This window comes from Lithobates pipiens, unplaced genomic scaffold (genome assembly GCF_037356315.1).
Source record: "Lithobates pipiens isolate NorthernLeopardFrog02 unplaced genomic scaffold, aLitPip1_a1.2 Scaffold_22, whole genome shotgun sequence".
Lineage (NCBI taxonomy): Eukaryota > Metazoa > Chordata > Amphibia > Anura > Ranidae > Lithobates > Lithobates pipiens.
Window position 1 is genome coordinate 16,776,885 of NW_027507784.1, and position 18,649 is coordinate 16,795,533.

Sequence of the window (18,649 nt, forward strand, 5' to 3'; positions counted from 1 at the left end):
AAGGACTTTTGTGGACCTAATAGTAACAGCTAGTGATTAAACTGACTGTCCCTGCTGCACACAGCGTCCTGTCCCTCTCTCTTTACTGACAAAAGACAGGCTGCTGCAACAATCAGTAGCACAGCAGTGCCTCAAACCTATATCCTGAACTACACCTAACACCTATACCGGTCCTGAAAAGAACTTTTGTGTACCAAATAGCTAGCGATTTGGGTCAGTCTCTCCCTGCTCCACACAGCAACCTCTCCCTATAGTGACAGAAGAAAGAATGTAAAATGGCCGCCGGATCGGGTGTATTTATAAGTTAGGGGGAATGTCCAAGTGTCCATGTGCTGTAATGTCTCAATTGGCTGTCCTGCACCCCATGATGGATGTGTCATCATAGGTCAAAGTTCTTTTACACTGTAAACACGGAAGTACGCCGGGCGAACGGCGGCAATAGTCTGCCGATCGTGCGGATGGCGAACAGCTGAAATTCGCCGCGAAACGACCGCCGGGTGAACCGTTCGGCCATCCCTACAAGTTATATTAGTGCTCCATAAGACTGTGTGTGGTTCATTTGTGTTGGTTACTCTGTCTGTTTCCCTACACTAAGGAAATGTTTTTCTCTCTCACTTTTGGACCACTAATTCTCACATTTACTCATATTTTTTCCATTGTGGGATCGTTCCAGTCTCACACAGCAACCACATAGTTATATAATGAAAATACTTTATTTAGTTTTGCCTTTGGTTATACTATAATCCTGATCACCAATTCACCTTTATTTCTTCATCAGGCCACTGGGAATTTTGCATACCGGGTAAGTAAAGTCTACTTCCTATCTATACCTCATTCCGCCTTATCTGCTCCAATTTTCCTATAATTTAATTGTTAGGTCTGGGATTAATTTGTTTGCCTCTATATAGCCCTATATGCACGCATGACCTGAAGCATGTCAACTGCAGGGTGTGTACTGGCCAATGAATTCTGAATGATCTCAGAAACACCTCAAACTAATCTCATCAAGACAACCAACACTGCCCATTGTCCACTGTGTTCACATGTGATGTAGAGAGAGAGATATGTAGATAGCTGTATGGAAATATTCAGAATGCTCCATAAATCTAAATTGTTGCACTTATGTTATTTTAAATGTACATTGGTGCTAACTTTCTCCTAGTGAGACTTATGGTGCCATCAGTCACAGTGTACTGAATGATGCTTCCACTCCATGCCCTAACCACTTGAAGATGAATGTCCTGTATACATGATAGGATTTTCCGACAACAAAATCCATGTTTTTTTTTTCTGACGGATGTTGGCTCAAACCTGTCTTGCGTACACACAGTCACACGAATCTTGTCAGAAATTCCGAAAGTCAAGAATGCGGTGACCCTACAACACGTACGACGAGCCGAGAAAAAAAGTTCAATAGCCAGTGCGGCTCTTCTGCTTGATTCCGAGCATGCGTGGAATTGTGTGCGCCGGAAATGTGTACACATGATTGGAATTCCGTTGTTGGGAAATATGAGATCCAGATCTCAAATTTTGTTTGTCGGAAATTCTGACAACAAATGTCCGATGGAGCCTACATGCGGTTGGAATTTCCGACAACAGGCTCCCATCGAACATTTGTTGTTGGAAATTCCTACCATGTGTATGCAGCACAAGCCTTTTTCTGACACTTGTTGCTTACAAGTTAAAATCAGCATTTTTTGCTAAAAGATTACTTAGAACCCCCCAAACATTATATATATACAATGGTGAATTGTATACAATGGTGGTTGTTGCAATATTTTATGTCACACTGTATTTGTGCAGCGGTCTTTCAAACAACATTTTTGAGGAAAAAATACACTTTCATAAATATATATATATTTTTTTTTAAAACAGTAAAGATAGCCCAATTTTTTAAAAAAATGTGAAAGATGATGTTACACCGAGTAAACAGATACCTAACATGCCTCACGCTTTAAAATTGGGCACCTTCGTTGAATGGACGACAAGCTACGGTACCTAGAAATCTCCATAGACGTCGCTGTAAATTTTTTTAATGGTTACCAGTTTAGAGGCGGTCTAGTGCCAGAATTATTGCTCTCACTCTAATGCCCTGTACACACGGTTGGACTTTCCAACGGAAAATGTGCGATCGTATCGTGTTGTCGGAAAATCTGATCGTGTGTGGGCTCCATTGGACTTTTTCCCTCGGAATCTCCGACACACAAAGTTTGAGAGCTGGATCAGAATCAGATTGTTTAAATTCCGAGCGTGTGTAGACAATTCCGAAGGACAAAGTGCCACGCATGCTAAGAATAAATTACGAGACGAAAGCTATTGGCTACTGGCCTCTTTATAGTTCTGATGTACGTGTTGCACGTCACCTCGTTCTGAACGATCGGATTTTCTGACAACTTTGTGCGACCGTGTGTATGCAAGAGAAGTTTGGGCCAACATCCGTCATAAAAAAATCAGATGGATTTTTTCTTTGGAATGTCCGACCGTGTGTTCAGGGCATAACAATTGCGGCGATACCTCACATGTGTGGTTTAAACACTGTTTATGTTACGTTACGGGGGCGACTTACATATGCGTTTGCTTACAAAAGGGATGGGGCACTTTACATTCTTTTAAAAAAAAATCTTATTATTTTTTCATTTTTTTCATTTGTGTACTGTCCTATTACTTTTTTTAATCACTTTTATTGGTTTTACACAGAATGTAAATATCCCTTGTGACAGCAATAGTCACGTGTCAGGTATTATTATTATTTTTTGGAGGGATCTGGGGTCTGTAAGACATTGTTTTGTTCTGCATGCTGAGATCTGCTTTTCTTATGCTGCACTCTATATACCTTGTTGTACATTATATACTCCTCTACAATCAAATTATTGTCCCTGTTGCTGGTTATCTTTTAAAATAAAAAAATAAAAAAAAATCATCTTTTGTTCTTAAGTTTATGTGTACATTTCAAAGGGAAGCATTGCCACAAGGTGGTGCTGTGGATGCAAAACAATTATCACCAGCGCCACGTCCTTAATTGGAGATATATTAGGGGAAGTGAATTCTAAATGGACTTTTTAGGCAAAACAATATACACAATCTTTAAATATAATTGTTTATTGATACAACAATATAAAATGAACAGACAAAATGCATTTTAAAATTCCTAACAACATAGGCTAGATAAACTACCACATGCAAAAGACATGAAGACATTTTGACCTAAATTTATTCGATTTTTTCGCTTTTTTCTTATATGGATACTGTTTGTTTTATTACAGAAAGTAAAAAATATTGTTTGTTTTTTTTTGTTTATATAAAAAAAGTAAAAAACTCAGTAGTGATCAAATGCCACCAAAAGAAGGCTCTATTTGTGTGAAAAAAAATAATAATATAAATATTATTTGGGTACAGTGAGTGATTGGCAGTTAAATTAGTGATGTGCCAAGAAGCAAAAAAAAAAATGCCCTAGCGATGATGGGTGTAAAATCTAGACAGGAGGTCAAGTGGTTAACATAATGATCCATACCAGGAACACTTTCTATTATGGACTGATAAACTGTATATAGATTTAACCCAGGGATAAAAACAATATTATGGTCCCAGATAATTGCATAAATCCAATTCACCAGAATACCTAAAATAGGAATTCCTAGTCTTACAGTGCCATCTGGTGGGGAGCTACAGTCAACACGTAAACAAACATTAGGTTAACATATAGAAGTATAGAAAGAATGATGCCACGTACACACGACCGGACTTTTCGACTGACTAGGTCCGACGGAACGAATCCGGCAGACAATTCAATCATGTGTGGGCTCCATCGAACCTTTGCTGTCCAAAAATCTGATGGATTTTAGATTTAAAACATGTTTCAAATCTTTCCGACGGACTCGAGTCCGGTCAAAAAATCAGTTTGTGTGTATGCTAGTCCGATGGACAAAAACTGACGCTAGGGCAGCTATTGGCTACTGGCTATGAACTTCCTTATTCTAGTCCGGTCGTACGTCATCACGTTCGAATCCGTCGGAACTTTGGTGTGATTGTGTGTGACCAAGTCCGTTCATTCGGAAAGTCCGTCGGAACTCCGCCGAAAGTCTGTCGGGAAAACCGTCAGACTTAGTCCGTCGAAAAGTCTGGTCCTGTGTATGCAGCATTAGTGAAGAAACATGGACTTTATAGGCACATGTGTATATTAGGTAAAAAATTGAAAATTTTTATTAGGATAAAGTTAAAACCATTGTATACAAACACATTAAGAAACATATAATTGAGTGACCTCAAGGACACTCATACCACCTCTAATATATATATATATATATATATATATATATATATATATATATATACACACCACATGTAACAATACGTAGAGTGATATAGATCCAATGTTTGTTTGGATTAGTGGAGAGGTTGAGTCATTTTCAGAGGTCTCTCAGAGAAGGACTCCACATATTATGCGCATGAGTGCGCTTCTTCAGGAGCTTGCGTATCTAATAATCATGTAAGAAGGTATTATGAGAATGAATATATTGTAATATCCAGAACAAACATGATTATATAAAGATTAAAAAAGATATGACATTCACTTTGGTGAGGCCCAACAAAGCAAGAGTGATTCTCTGAGAGACCTCTGAACACGACTCAACCTCTCCACATATCCAAACAACCATTGAATCTATATCACTCTATGTACTTCTAGGCTAGTCCTTAAATAAAGGACTTTTGGAAATAAAAATATAAAGTTCAGAGAGGAATAAACACATTCCACAGATCATCACTCACACACTCCATCAATTATCATCACTTTCTCATCACCATCGTGATCACTAATGCCGCATACACACGGTCGGACTTTCCGGCAAAAAAGGTCAGGCGGAATCATTTAATCAGATATTCCGATAGTGTGTGGGGCTTCAGTGGACTTTTTTTTTTCAAAAAGTCTGACGGACCTAGAAATAGAACATGTTTTAAATCTTTCCGACTGAATCAATTCCTATTGGGAAAACCGTTTGTCTCTATGCTATTCCGATGGTCAAAACGACTCAAGGGCAGCTATTTGCTACTGGCTATTGAACTTCCTTTTCTAGTCCTGTCATACGTCATCACGTTCTAAACGAACGGACTTTGGTGTGATCGTGTGTAGGCAAGTCCATTTCAGCGGAACTCCATCTGAACTCCGTCGGAAAGACCGTCAGAGTTTATTCTGATGGAAAGTCCAGTCGTATGTATGCGGCATTAATCTTCCAACAAGACATGCTCTTTCTTGGACATCACACTATCAGGATCTAAGGTTCTGACAATCAATCTCCTTTAACCCGTCCTCACCCTGCTACAGGTGATCAGATAAGCAGTTTTGTGAATGCCCGGCGTGGTTCCATAACCCAGCATGAATATCTTTATTAGTAAAGTATAATTTAGTAATTACTTTCCAAAATTTGGCTCACACTTTTAAATCTAACTGAATGTGTATTGGATTATTCGGTGTGATAGAGCCTTAACATTAGATCCTATTCAGAGGAATCAGGTGGTTATGTCAAGCTGTTGTTGGTGTAGCTATTGCAAAGACTGGAGCCTGGTTTTCTGCTGCAGAAGAGTCTGAGGGGAGGATCTGATTAGGCGGACCTTGTTGTCTGCCAGTATAGTCATGGAAAAAAAAAAGGCTCTGGCATTACAGTGGGGAGACAGTGAGGAGATAACAACTGTGCCCAAGATTGTCAGCCAGAGAAAGACAGAGCCTGAGTTGGCAGAAATACACAGCCATTTGGGGAATCTCCTAAGTCTGCAGTGAGTTATTGAGGCCAGTGTGGAGAGAGGACGAGGTGCCATTGGAAGTTACAGTGTGGGTAAGCAGTTCTGGGACCAGATCGTGGAGAGACTGAGCCACTCTTGGGATGATGTCTTTGCCGTGCTGCCTGCCAGAGTCACCCTAAGCAACCTAAGCGAGTTGACTCCTATTCGGAGGGGCAACCAAATTAGTGTTACGGGGACTGGTTCTTCAAGTCACCTGACCACTGCTGAATTTTCCAGAATATTTGAATAAAGTTTAACAGATGGCAATTACACTTTTACTTGGGAATATATCTATTGGAATGTGGGGAGCTAAGATCTATATACGTTCCATTTGACAATATATTGTGGATTGGATTGCTGAGTCAGGATAAGGAGAAAATCGGGGAATTTTGATTGTCCAGGAATGTGCCCCATGTGCATAATAAAAATGCACTGATGGTAAGAGTCAGTGTTGTTGGGTGCTGGTGATGTTCTGCTTTTCTCATTCTTTGGACTGACACAGATGAATTTTATTCCTTTGAAGACTATACTATACAATAACATTTATGAACTTTGTATTTATTTATTGTTCAACTTATTTAAGCGCTACACTGAAACTTTTGAAATGTAAATTGGTGCTAAATACTTTCTCATAGTGAGACTTAAGGCCCATACGCACAATTTGGCTTTTTGACAACAATGGTCCAACAGACCTGTTCTATTGGACAATCCGACCGTGTGTATGCTCCAAAGGGACAATTGTTTTTGTTTATTCAATGGACAAATGTTCGCTGTGCTTGCTCTCAAACTTTCCAGCAACAAATGTCAATGAAGGATGCCTTGCATGCACGCGATCACACAAATGTTGGCCAACAATTACGAACGTACTGACAGTACTAGACGTACAGCGAGCCTATAAGAGGGAAGTTCAATAGTCAAGCCCCACCCTTTGGGCTCCTTCTGCTAATGTTGTGTTTGTAAGCATTGATTCCGAGCATGCATGGACTTTTGTTTCCGATCATGTACACAGGATGGGAAAGTCCGACAACAAAAATTTGTTGGCGGAAAATTTGAAAACCTGCTAGCCTACATTTGTTGGTGGAAAGTCCGACAACAAATGTTCTATGGAGCATGCACAAGGTTGGACTTTCTGCCAACAAGCTCACATACAACATTTGTTGTCGTAAAATCCGATCATGTGTACGCAGCATGAGCCTTTTTCGTAAAACTTGTCGCTTACAAGTTAAAATTAGTATTAGAACCCCCAAACATTATATATATTTTTTTAGCAGAGACACACTACAAAACTGAAACTACTGAAAATACAATGGTGGCTGTTGCAATATTTTATGTCACACTGTATTTGCTCAGCGGTCATTCAAATGAAATTGTTTTGGAAAAAATACACATTCACGATTTAAAAAAAAAAAAAAAAAAGTAAAGTTAGCACAATTTTTTGTATAATGTGAAAGATGATGTTACGTTGAGTAAATAGATACCTAACATGTCACGCTTTAAAATTGGGCACCCTCGTGGAATGGCGACAAGCTACAGCACTTAGAAATCTCCATAGGTGCTTTAAAAAAATGTAACAGTTACCAGTTTAGAGTTACAGAGACGGTCCTGTGCTAGAATTATTCCTCTCACTATAACAATTGCTGCGATACCTCATATGTGTGGTTTAAACACTGTTTACGTTTTCAGGGGCAACTTGCGTGTGCGTTTGCTTCTGCATGCAAGCACCGAGGGAGGGGGCGCTTTAAATTAAAACAAAAAAAAATTCTTGTATGAAAATATTTGTATGGATTACAAGACTACACAATGTTTTCCATACATAGAAATATTTGTATGTTCATTTCTTTATTTTAGTCAAAGTACACCCTTGGGATCTTCTCCAGATCAGCAATTAGTGATTATTCCTGGATAACAGAACTGCTCCATTGGGATCAATTCGGGGCTCATGTTTCAGATGTCAGACATTCTGATATTAGCAATGACGCAATCAACACCGGGACGTGCACTTTTGGTATTTTGTACTTCAACAAGAAGAGAGGACAAATCAATGAAATAGATACCAAAGATGTTCAACTGATACAACAGTACAGAAGTCGTCTTGGTAAAGATTGTATAATATATATATTTATTAAATATATGTACACCCAATCAGTGAAATTTCAAATAAGATTTAACATGCTAATGTCATTTCAACCACTAATCAGGTAAGAAAGCCTCACCCCCAACATTAACATTTTAACCCTAACTAAATATCTAAAAAACACGGGCCCTGTTACCTTTAATTGCTATTGTTATTGTTATTGATATAACCACTCATTTGCTACTACTGGCTAACATCTGCTACCTATCTACCCAATACTTTTGCCAATATAGTTTATGTTTTTATTTCAATATTTAGTTTAGTTATTGGATTGTGATAAGTGATATTAACCAATGAGTAATCCAGAAATATCCAGTAGCTAAAAAGCAATGTCTCATATACAAAATCCAATGCACTTATCACGATCCAATAACTAAACTAAATATTGAAATAAAAACATAAACTATATTGCCAAAAGTATTGGGAAGCCCGCCTTTACACACACAATAACTTTAATGGCATCCCAGTCTAAAGCCCCGTACGCACGATCGTAAATCCCGCCAGCAATATATAAAATCCAATGCCCTGCATGGGCACACATCTAAACATTTTATGTTATCAAAATAAACAATGTTATATTAAAACAATAGATATGTAGCTGATGTTATCCTGGACTAGCAAATGAGTGGAAACATACTAGATCCATATCACTGGAAAATTAGGAAAGAAATAAGTATGCAAATTAATTCCAATACTACCTCATTATGTCTTCCTATGACTCTTTATTGTGAGCTCCAGTGATTATAGACACTTGGGATACAATAGATTCCCCATTAGCACTGCCACCAATGGAAGTAAATTATTGGCAATTTTATCTTCAAGAAGACTGTGACTGTAATAAATGATGATGATGATGATGACGATCTGTACATACAGAAGAAAGAATGTAACTCTTATTATTAATACTTTGTGTGTCTACAGGGAAGGATAATGTGATCATAGTAATGGATGATGTGGAGGACAGCAGTGATCAGGAGAAGATCCGGATATTGGAAAGTCATCCTGACATAAAAGATTTTTTGTACCACAATCTCTTTTTATTCAGTCACCAGGAAAAGTCATCAGAGTATAGAACCTTATTGTCATCTCTGCTGAACATAAATGAACCTCGCCAATGTTAAATCCGATTTAGAGGTCTACAAACAAGACATTCAGATTTGATAGTAGATCCAGATCTTAAGATAAGATAAGTAGGTGCTTAATTGTATACACTGAAGTGGAGAGACACAATACACACTGATATTCAGCACTACCGGGCCGAATGAAGAAGGAAGTTTCTCTGACTTAAAAACATCAAGTTTAACATTATATACGTATGGATATGCATAAGTTCTAGGCATGTTATAGGTGTGATTGTATAGTTTAGTCCAATCAGCATTCATATCTTCTTAGTAGCAAAGGAACAGTTAAATGGGAGGTTACATCATGTGACTGATAGAAAGCGAAAGAAAACATGGGCGCCACCATGACGGTACTGGATCAGACCAGCTAGATAAGACTGTCCATTTCTCGGAGCAAAAAGGGAGTAAACTGTTGCTTCTTATCTGACGGTGAAGGTCATCATAGACTGAAAACTCTGTCCAAGAAGAAGCAAGAAAGTGTATTACAGATTCTTAAAGTGATAGTCTCATATATATATATATATATATATATATATATATATATATATATATATATATATATATATATATATATATATATATATATATATATATATATATATATTATATAAACTCAACATTATCAGGCCCCTATAATTCTACACATTTCCCTCCTCTTGACCACTATGGAGGGGTCACTACCATATCTTCCCTACCTAGTATGATACCAGAGGGTCCACAGTACTACTTCACATCTATGTGGAGTAAAGTTCTTCTTAGGGTGTATGTGATACATATCTTTACTCATTCACATCACCCATCTTGGCATCATAGGAATCTACTAATCTGACTATTAGATAACACTCTATCTCTTCCTTGGGGTCATCTTCCTCAGTTCTTACTGTCATTGTAGTAAGCCTTGTAGTTCACATTTAGCACACCTGAAAAAAATCAAAAAAACAAACAAGCAATCCTATAACGATGATTCCTATGAGGACAAAAAAAAACATGAAAATTTACCATTTCTAAACAAAGTGTAATCTGGGTTTGTCATATTTCCTATCGCAATGTCACAGTGTGTACCTCTTTCCCTTACTAAACAAGGGGATATTCCCAAAGGCCTTAAGTTATATTTAACATAAAATGTATTTTCACAATAATAGAACATTTGTGGTATTTCTAGACATACTGGTATTTTGGGCAGCTTTGTATGACTTAAAGGGGTTGTAAAGGTAAACATTTTTTCACCTGAATGCATTCTATGCACTAAGGTGAAGAAACATCTGACAATGGCGGCACCCCCAGCCCCCTGTTTTACTTACCTGACTCCTCAAAGGTCCCACTCTCGCCCCTGATGTCCTCTTTGCCACTCACCCTGGCCGTTGATTGGCTAGAGTGGATGGATTGAAAGCAGCGCAGCCATTGGCTCGTGCTGATGTCAATCACATCCAATGACGCTGCGCGCCATGGGGGCAGGGCCGAGTGATACAGCGAGTGGCTACGGCCCCTTGCTGTATCATGGGAGCGAGCCCGCAAGCACTCCACACTATGCGAGGGAGCTCGCATGGAGTTGTGGAGTCCTTGCGGGAGAGAGCCGAGACCCCAGAAGAGCAGGTTCGGGGTCACTCTGTGCAAAACGAGCTGCACAGTGGAGGTAAGTATAACATGTTTGTTGTTTTTTTTTAAAACATGTTTGCCTTTAGTGATCCTTTAAACTCAAAATGAAAGTAAATAGGTACTAGGTATATGCCTTTTTTTTAACTGTCTGGCCTATGTGAATTGTAATTTAGCAATTACTCAAATTATTCCTCATGTCTGTTAGCATGTGTGATTTGTACAGGTGATTTTTCCTCTATAGCATTGACTGCTAAGATCAAGCAAAGACATAACAGTAGTTTATTAATCTTTTGAAATTAGCTGTACTTTCTTGCAATGGCTGACATATATCCACATCATTTTACAGCTGTAGCAGTTGTCAGGAACACTTGGTAGGGTCCTTCAAACTTTGGTCCCAAAGATACTTTCACATGTTCTTTTACTAGGACCCAATCACCTGGCTGTAAATCATGTGTTCCGGTTACCTGATCTGGATCTGGAATTGAATCAAAAACAAACTTGTGCATCACAGTTAGTTGCTTGTATTAGACAGATAACAAAACAAAATCATTATACATTACAGCAGTCTGATGTGGAAAATTCAACTCTGTCTTAGGGGGGCCCCCAAACAAAATCTCATAAGGGCTCAAGTTCTCTGACCTATAAGTAGGGCTAGTCCTGATGCCGTAATGAACCAGAGGCAACAGGTTCTGGCCATTGTTTCTTCACTGACCTATCTTCTCTTTTCCTGCATTCATTTAGCTAGCCTGCCTTTAATGATTCCGCTATATGTGTCTACCTTCCCTGAACTCTGAGGATGATAGGGGCATGGAAGGTCTGCTCAATTTCCAAATCCTTGCATATCATTTGTATTATCTGTCCAGTGAAATGTGTTTCTCTGCCACTCTCTTTGGTTTCAAGGACTCCAAAGGAGCATATTACTTCAGAAAGGAGCTTCTTTGCTGTTGTCCTGGCATTTGCTTTAACCACCGGTCAGGCTTCTATTCAGCTTGAAAATATGTCTACGCACAACAAAACATATTGATATTGGCCTGATATTGGCAATTGGATGTTTAGTATGTTTAGTACAGATTATGCATCCCTCAACAGAGTCTTGAAATGAATTTCTGGAGCAGTGATTCTCAACCAGGGTTCCTCCAGAGGTTGTAGGGGTTCCTTCAGCACTGGGCAATTTCTGCCTCTCAGATAAGTTCCCACTCACACCATTGATCTTTTTAGCTATCTGTAAGGGGGTAATTCTTCCCAATGACCACAAGTTTAAGGACCGTTCTTCCCACTGACCATCACACTAATGTATCATGAGTTGTAGATTACTAATTTTTAGCCGGGGTTCCTCGAGACCGGAGAACTATTTCCAGGGTTCCTCTGTGTTGAAAAGGTTGAGAAAGGCTGTTCTGGAGTATCGAATAAACCATCCAGCCTTGCGTATGTTCCTCTCCATTGCCTTAGGGCCTACATGACTCGGGCCATGGGCTAGTTGCAGGATCATCTTCTCCGTTTAAAGCTGGACACATATTCCATTTTCCCAGCACAAAAGTCCATCTTGATCCTTCTTTGCTCCGTTCCTTTACATGATTTTATTGCAATCATCAGGTGCAGATTCTTGCAATTTCTTAATCAGTTATTTTACTTTGTGTATTTGTTCTCTTCTTTTTCTTCAATCTGTTATGGGCTTCTTATTCCTTTTCAAAATCAGTGATTAGGGTCATGATTGCTTCCATTGGTGTTTCAGCAGTCTTCCTGGCAGTAGGATCAGCCAACTGGTTTCTTTTTTTTTTCTTCCATGGATTGTCCTCCAGTATGCGCCTTGACCTTCAGGGTTGCTACTTCCTTTGAGAGGGTGACTGCTTCAAAAATTTCTTGAACATATTTCCAGTTTTGAATTGGTTCTCTTGCAGACGTTGTGAATCTTCTGTTCTTCCTTATAGGTCCATAATCATGGACTACTTCGAGAGCATACTTGCTATCAGTGTAAATGTTGGCTGTTTGATCCTTTGCGGCCTCACAGACTCTGGTGAGTGCTACCACTTTGGCAACTTAATTCACTTCTATGGTATACATATGGTGATTAGTAATGAGCTGAACTGCCCTGGGTTCAGCTTGACAGGGGTTCGACAGACTTCAAAGACGTTTGGATGCCGAACCTGAACTTCACTGAAATCAATGGGAGCGAAATATATCAAATTAAAAATGCTGATTGTCTAGGCAAGGGTGTATCAAAATAGCATGGGAGTGGACACTGCCCTGGGGAATATGTACTAATAATAATAATAATAATAATAATAATAATACAAAAAAAAGTCAAAAGTCAAAAAAAGTATTATTCTTTTCTGAAATTACCTTGGGGTGTTTGTTTTTAAAAATAATATGATGTTGTGGGTGTTTTTCTCATCCTGCCACTTCAGGGACTCAAGAAAAATAATAAAAGGTCAGGCAAAAAAGTTCATAATTTATATTCCTTAAAAGCCCAAACATGATCCTTGTAATTGTAAGTATGCCTGTGCTATGTGTGAGAAATACCGTATTTATCGGCGTATAACACGCACCCCAAGTTTAGGAGGGAATTTTAAGGAAAAAAACTTTTAGGAGGGAAGCTTAAGGAAAAAAAAACTTACATTTAAATGCCCATCAATGCAGCCTTATCAGTGTCCATCTGCAGCCTTTTCCATCATTGCACCCTTGTCAGTGTCATTTTCAGCCTTGTCATGCAGCCTTGTCCATCATTGCAGCCTTGTCAGTTTTTTTTTGCAGCTTTTCCTTTTTGAAAATGGTGCTGCCGAGATACAGAGCCGGATGTCCTGTGTATCTCGGTGGCGCTTGGTAGTTCTTGGCAGCTTTCAGCCGCCTTCGGCCATTCTCGGCAGCTTTCGGCCGCCTTGGGCAATTCTCGTCAGCTTTCACCCATCGAGAACAGCCGAAGGCGGGCAAAAGCTGCCGAGAACAGCCAAAGGCGGCCGAAAGCCACAGAGAAGAGCCGAAGGCAGCCGAAAGCCACAGAGAAAAGCCGAAGGCGGCTGAAAGCCGCCCATAGGCTCACAACGGCGGGGGATCGACATATAATACGCACCCGCAATTTTCACCTGATTTTAAGGGGAAAAAGGTGTGTGTTATACGCTGATAAATACAGTAACTTGTTAAAAGGGATTATTTTTATTTTGTTTATTCAGTTTCCAAAAAAGTGACAACATTACAACTTCAAAAAAGTACCATGCCTCTTACTAAATACAGATGGCTGTCTGCTTTTATCATCACTGTAATAGGCAATTACAGTGTAAAAAAAATCACTGATCACCCCCCTAGTAGTACATTGTCACAGTTCTAAAAAAAAAAAAAAAAAAGTTCAATTGCCATGCTTCATATTTTCAAATTCCAACTTCCATTTTGGGATACAAGTACATATTATAATAAGTGGGATTTTTCCAAAACGAAAATCATTCTCTAAGTAAAAAAAAATCCCATCCTTCTATTTTGATTTTCCACTATCAATATGGTGAAACTAATCATTGATTTGACCCCCCCCGGTAACTGTTCGAAAATCAAATAAACATTTTGAAAGCAATTTTTTTTAAACAAAATTCTACTGACGTATGTCCAGCTTTAGACATCAGCATGCAATTTATAAATATACATACAGCTGGCCAGGTTACTCCTTTCTTGTGTCACTATGGTAGATTCCTCTAATAAAACACAATATTGTTTTTCCAAATAAATTGATGGAAAATAAATGAAACCTATAAAACACACAGAAACCTGTTGTGTAAAAAAATAAAAAAAATAAAAAAAAAAACACGTCTGTTATTCATGTCGGAAATATTATAAGTAATTGAAAAGATCTAAAGAATGTAATATATTCAGAACTATTATATATAGTGTACAGTTTCATAGTCTGATCATTCCTGACTTACCTTGTAAGCTGAGGGAATCCATCTGTCTGCCAAAGATAGAACATTAATTGTAAGGTGATGTAAGGTGATGGGTGGGCTCATTCCTCAGATGTGAACCAGATGTGATTTGCTTATAAGTCTCTCTGCTATTCATTAAAAAGTAACTTGCATTAACTCAGATAATCCCAGAGGTAATCAGTTTAAGGCTACTTTAATCACCTACTCACTTAAGGACCGGAAGGATTTGCCCCCTTAACAACCAGACCATTTTTTGCAATACGGCACTGCGTCGCTTTAACTGACAACTGCGCGGTCGCGCAGGACTGTACCCAAACAAAGTTTGTGTCCTTTTTTCCTCACAAATAGAGCTTCTTTTGGTGGTATTTGATCACCTCTACATTTTTTTTTCGCTATAAACAAAAATAGACTGCTAATTTGGAAAAAAACAAAACAATATTTTTATGTTTTGCTATAATAAATATCCACCCCCCCCCCCCCCCCCCCCCAAAAAAAAAATTTTCCTCAGTTTAGGCTGATATGTATTCTTCTAAATAAATGTATATTGATTGGTTTGCGCAAAAGTTATAGCGCCTACAAAATAGGGGATAGATTTATGGCATTTTATTATTTGTTTTTTTTTTTTTACTAATAATGGCAGCCATCAGGAATTTTTAGTGGGACTGCAACATGGTGGCGGACAGATTGGACACTTTTGAGACTTTTTTTGGGACCAGCGACATTCATATATCGACCAGTGATAAAAATAGCCACTGATTACTGTATAAATGTCCCTGGCAGGGAAGGGGTTCACACCTCGGGGTGATCAACGGGTTAAGTGTTCCCTAGGGAGGTGTTTTTGACTGGTGGGATGGGGCAGTATAGTGACTGGGGGAGGAGACAGATCATTCTTCCTAATCACTAGGAACAGACGATCTGTCTATCCTCCCCTGACAGAATGGGGATCTGTCTGTTTACATTGCCAGATCCCCATTCTGTCTCTCTCAGGAGCGATCTAAGGTGGACGGCGGACATCAGGGCCGCTGGCCACATGCATCAGCTCTGGCATTGCGCCGTGTGTGAGCATTCTCTTATGGTCTTAAAGTGACTGGTGTACCATGACAGCGATTAACCCAGTAGAGCCAACCTGCCGCAGTACAACTGCGGCGGCTGGTCTTTACGGTTATTTTTTTTAACCCACAAATTTGTAGGAGGTCATACCATCTTTACATGAGTACCAAGGGTGGAGCCTGGGATCAGCCCAGGGTATATCAAAGCACAACGTAGGGAAGAAGAGTTCCCTTTAAAAAGTCACGTGACCTGCGATACAACGCGTTGGGAGGAGGCGTCAGTGACATCAGCCCCAGGTGATGTGTACGATCACATGGAGAGGCTGTGAGGAGGAGTGAGCCTGACTGTTACCAGCACGGCATCTGTAAGTGTATCGGCTTCAGTTTATTGGCACCGCCAAGATACAGAGCGGATGTCCTGTGTATCTCGGCGGCGCTCGGTAGCTCTCGGCCGTTCTCGGCTATTTTCGCCCGCACTCGGTCATTCTCGGCTATTTCCGACTGTTCTCTGCAGCTTCCGGCCGTTCTCAGCGGCTTCCGAAAAGCCGCAGAGAACGCCCGAAAATAGCCGAAAGCTGCCGAGACCGGCATAAAAGGCAGAAGAGCTCGCAATTGGCAGGGGATCAGCGTATAGCACGCACCTATGATTTTCCCCTGATTTTAGGGGGGAAAAAGTGTGTGAAATACGCCGATAAATATGGTATATAGTCACTCTATGGTGATGATGAGCACTCCCAAATGCTCTTCCAAAATTTCTGTACAATTTCTGTAAAAATCGGAAGAAAAAACTAATGAAAGTATTCTTTTTAAAACAGAGCAACATATTATGCTAAATAGAGATATTTTAACAATACCAGGGGTTGGCAGAACCAGTCAGAGTGGCTACATGCAGTCTATAGGCTTTATTAACAAAATAACCCTTCCATCTGCAGATGGCACTTCAGGCTGAGGGTGATTGTATGCATCTGTTCAATACTGCGTAGCGGCAGCTCCTGAAGAGCATGCACTATGCATTTTTCTAAAGTTAAACTTTGCCTAAACTGCAGTTTGGTTTGGGTAGATTTGTCTAAATTGGACCTCTGCATCAGTCTGACTGGACTGTGAGATGTTCAGTCTGGCCACAGGGGGCACTGTCTCTTGTGGTAGGCGTGGAACTATGGTTAGGTGCTTAAGTTACTCTCTTTCTGAGCCAGGTCAATGGGAGTGGCCTCTTGATGTGCCTTCTGGGAGAGGGTATTTAAGATGCAGATGTCACTTGGTTCAGGGTTCCGGTCCAGTATGATGTGCTGATTACATGGTCCTGGTCCTCCTGACCAGCCCCCAGGAAGGCTATGGCCTGGGGTGCGGATCCACCCAACTTTAATGTCTTGGAGCTGGCTAGCCCAAGGCAAGGAAACTAAAGGAGGATTCTGAGGTGGTTGGGGAGAGACCCAGTGTACTTCAAGCATTCCAGGGGAGGACTCTTTAGAAGAACACCATGTACGGGTTGGTTTTCTTAACAAGAGCCTGGAAGGGCTGAAGTAACCGAGAGAATCCGGTCTTGTGGATATTGCCAAGCTGGCTGAAAGATCCAGGTATCCTACAAGTATTCTAAAGCTTAGTTACCCTACGTGTTCTGCAACAACGTCTGTGATAAAGACTTTGTTCCTGAGTAAGCACCTTGTTGGCTGCTAGGCCTTGTGAGAGAGGGACTGTCGAACCTGAGTGATCATCCAGCTGCGAATGGCTATTCTCTGGATGCAGTCAAAGTAAGCAAGTTCTTTAACGTTTTTGGACTTTGACATTAAGAGTACCTGAACTTCCTTTTCCAACCCTCTGATCCCAAGTTGAAAGACTGTTCAATTGTCTGAGTTTTCAAGTGGATCTATTGTCAGTCTCAAGTTACTGAGCCATCTACCACGGGACATCCCCTAGACGTGCAACAAGGAGAACGGAGGGTAACGGTAAGCCCAAAAATAATCAACAGCTCCTTCGGGGGTTAGTGCTACAACTGTAATTTTCAGATACAATTACATTAATAAAAAAACGAATAAATTATGAGTTGTAATTATGCAAATTCTTCTTCTTCTTCGTATTATTATTATTATTATTATTATCTGATTACTCCTGGTCATTAAAGGATTAACACAAACTTTTCCTTTTTTTTCTCTCAAATGTTTAAGACTTTTTCACAGTACTGTACAACGTTTACACTGTGCACTCGCACACATAATCAACCTCACAATCCTACATGTTAGTGTCCTAATGATTTATTTAGGGATATGCAAAAGTTCAAGGGTTTCAGTTAACATTGGCTATACAAATGAATGGAAATGGAAGCCTCTTGAGCTCTCGTGCTCCAATACAATATCTGAAAGGCAAATTATTTCATTATGTGTCTGTTAAAAAAAAAGCAAATAAGCTGCATTTCATTCTTTTGCAAATGTGTGTCTGAACAAACACTTTGTAAACACACCATATTCTATAGTTTCTATACTTTGTAATGTAATTTAAAAACAATCTGAACCAAAGTCCTTTAACAGGTTTAGTGGGGGCTGGTTTCTGCAGCCCAAGTCTGTGATACATTGGTTAGTTGCCACTCACTTAAAGAGGAGTGCCACCTTAAAAAAAAAATATTAAAAGTCAGCAGCTATAAATACTGCAGCTGCTGACATTTAATAAATGGACACTCACCTGTCCAGGGTGCCCGCGATGTCGGCAGCAGATGACGAGCAATCACTCGTCTCTCGGCTGCCCCCGCCGCCATCCTCTGTGAGGGAATCAGGAAGTGAAGCATTACGGAGCACCCGGTTCCCGATGGCGCATGTGCGAGTCGTGCTGTGCGTCTTCACTGGACCCCGTTGTGTTGTGGGAACTGTGTGCTTCCCAGAACACAAGGGCAGCACAGTGGTGTAGTGGTTAGCACTCTCACCTAGCAGTAAAAAGGGTCGCTAGTTCGAATCCCTACCACGACACTACCTGCCTGGAGTTTGCATGTTCTCCCTGTGCCTGCGTGGGTTTCCTCCGGGTACTCTGGTTTCCTCCCACGCTCCAAAGACATGCAGGTAGGTTAATTGGCTGCTGTCCAAAATT

At 40.0% G+C, this 18,649-nt stretch overlaps 1 long non-coding RNA gene across 1 annotated transcript; it reads left to right on the forward strand.

The window, feature by feature from the left end:
• The first annotated feature begins 691 nt into the window (after positions 1–691).
• On the forward strand, positions 692–9,526 carry LOC143925353 (uncharacterized). The gene is made up of 3 exons (XR_013261952.1): positions 692–802; positions 7,624–7,870; positions 8,831–9,526. It is a non-coding gene; the product is annotated as an uncharacterized LOC143925353 (long non-coding RNA).
• The last annotated feature ends 9,123 nt before the right edge of the window (positions 9,527–18,649 follow it).